This window comes from Hipposideros armiger, unplaced genomic scaffold (genome assembly GCF_001890085.2).
Source record: "Hipposideros armiger isolate ML-2016 unplaced genomic scaffold, ASM189008v1 scaffold_419, whole genome shotgun sequence".
NCBI classification, from domain to species: Eukaryota; Metazoa; Chordata; class Mammalia; order Chiroptera; family Hipposideridae; genus Hipposideros; species Hipposideros armiger.
The window spans coordinates 601194-603991 of record NW_017731769.1 but is presented as its reverse complement, the minus strand read 5'-3'; positions in this window follow the sequence as shown (position 1 = coordinate 603991).

Genomic DNA, 2798 nt, shown 5'->3' with positions numbered 1-2798 from the left:
TATTCCATTCTCCCATTATTCTCTTGACTTCACGAGCAAGTAATTACCCATTACCCACCTAATACACTGCTTCCTGCCCTTTTCTGAAGGTTTCTTCCGCTCAGGGAACATTTGCCCTGGGGCCTGCAGGACCCAAATGTGCTGGTCAGAAATGGGCGTTAGTGGAGCACAGGTAGCACAATGGAAGTTGCTCTTGATAAAAGTGCAGGTCTGCATCGGGAGGACGGCTGAAACCGAAAGCCTGTGTTTCTCGAAAGCTGGGTGACTCCGATGCTGCAGATCCCTGACTAGGCTTAGGGAACCCAAACTCTAAAGCGTGTAATGACTTTTCAGATCCAGGGGGCCTTTGGTGACAAAATAGATTTCTTTTGCTTTATTAGGGATACAAATGAACAGGCTTTTCTATAATGCTTTAATAAAAATATTTAAAGGAAACAAAATTTTAAATGAAAGGTTATTAAGCAAGATGTTTGCAGGCGTCACCCTATTCCCCTTTAACTACAGATGTTTGCTATGTCTTAGAAGGGGAACACAGACCTCAATAGGCCTTACTTAATAAGGATACACTCTTAAGAGTCTGTTAAATCTATTTCCCATGCCAAGAAAATGTGGTTACCTGGTGCTGGCAGAGAGTCCAAGGCCCCAGGTGGGACATTTTACCTGAGGGTTCTCATAATACCAGGTCACTATGGTTCCATGAAACTGCCACTGAGCCACTTGGTATTATAGATATTGCAAGGTATCACAATGGTTGATACCATGGAAAGAGGTGTTCTGGCCCTGTGATCCTGGAAAACTGAAGGTTAAGAAATACCCCCTGAAAACATTTAACATTATATTAGTTTTAGGTGTACAACATGATGCTTCAATTTTTGTATATATTGCAAAATAATCACCCCAATAAGTCTAGTTAACATCCATCATCACACATAGTTATAATTTTTGTTCTTGTGATGAGACTTTTTTTTTTTTTTTTTTTAGCTGAGCCATCCCGCCACCTGTTGGCAGCTCACGGCTGCTCAGCTCAGGCTGACTCGAACCATTGTTGCTCAGAGCTCAAACTCTTTTTTTTTTTTTTAAAGATTTTTATTGGGGAATTGGGGGGATGGGAACAGTGCTGGGGAATTGGGGGAAGGGGAACAGACAAGTTGCTGTCGTTTTGTTCTTCAATCTAGTTGTGGAGGATGTTGCTTCACTGGCCCAAGTTGGCACCATCATTGTGCTCTTCTCTGGCGAGGCGACTCACGGCAGCCCAGCTCCAGGTTGAGCTGTTGTTCAGCATCTTAGCTGTAGAGGGCAGTGTCACTGGCCCTCATATGTGGGATCCGAACCGGGGCCCTCTGGCATCCCAAGCGAGTTCTTAACCATCGCGCCACTCGGCCGGGCCAGAGCTCAAACTCTTGAGCGAGCTCTTAACCAACTGAGCCACTCAGCCAGCCCTGTGATGAGACATTTTAAGATCTGTTCTCTTAGCAACTTCAAATATGCAATACAGTATTGTTAACTTTACATGCTGTACATCACATCCCCAAGATTTATTTATTTTATATGTATTATTTTGTGTGTATGTAATATTTTAAAGTGAACTTATTCTGACAAAACTTTAACAGTAATTATGTTTCCTATGTAGTATGTCAGCCCTAAAGGTTTCAAGATCTTTGGGTAACTTAAAGCCGTATACTAAATTAAGTATATAAGGTATGCAGGATGTGTTTTTGTTAAGGAGAAAGATTAATTTTGTCCTAAAGTAAAATGACTGGCTCGTACAGAATGACAAAGATGAAAGTGTAGGGCTATGGATGAAAAAAGGGGTTCCATGGAAAGTAACCTCACAGGGTGATCTGATGATGAATTCCTTACTGGACAGGTCATGGTGGTAGTCATACCTCAGGCCTAGAACTTCTTTAGTTTCTAAGCAAGCCCTGTGCATTTTTCTTGTCAATCTAGGTTAAAACACCTTTGAAACGCCCCCTTTCAGGCCCCTCAGAAGCAAAACCACTCTCAAGAGAGCACATAATCTTGTTAACGATCCTATAATTTAATCCTGGCCTTGCTTTCTCCCACCTCCATGTAATCTTCCATCGTTCCCTCTTTAATTTCAAATGCATAAAAGAAGCTGCAAAATTGTTATTCTCTGGAGCATTTGAGATCTTGCTTCCTGGCATATGTTGTCAGATTGGCTCAAATAAACTCTTATAAAAATCATCTACAGGTTTGGACATTTTTGTATGCCAACAGGACAAAACCTGAATGAAAATGAAAGTTGTAGAAGGTTCGTGTCGGGTCCGAGGGTGTCAATCAGGGACCATCTCGGTGGTGAGATGCCCAGCTGAAAGAAGGCATGAGGCAGACCGTGTGCCATAAACGCAGCAACAGCTCTTTATTGATCCAAGACCAGGGCCAGAGAGAGCCCCAAAATGGGAGCAGAGTTTTATACCCTCATACGAACAACAGGTACATGGTGCCAGCACACATGCTTAAGAAGGAAACTTCGAAGAAATTAACAGAACAGGATAACAGGAAATGTACATCAGCAAGCTGTTTTGCTCCCCTCTGTCCTACCCAAGGGGGAGGGACAGGCCGGTCTCCAAAGCCTGTAAACAGTTTCTAACTGGGAGGCCCTAATGCCTGGGCCCCACAGTTCGTAGAAAAAAAATTTATTTCTTGTGGTCATAACTGGCTAAGGTTCAATGGGCTTATTTATGAGCTATTTTAAAATGAGCTGTAATATTAAATAGTACACTGATGGAAAACTAGAATTTGATTTTCTCTGTTAAAATGGAAAAAAAATCTTAAAT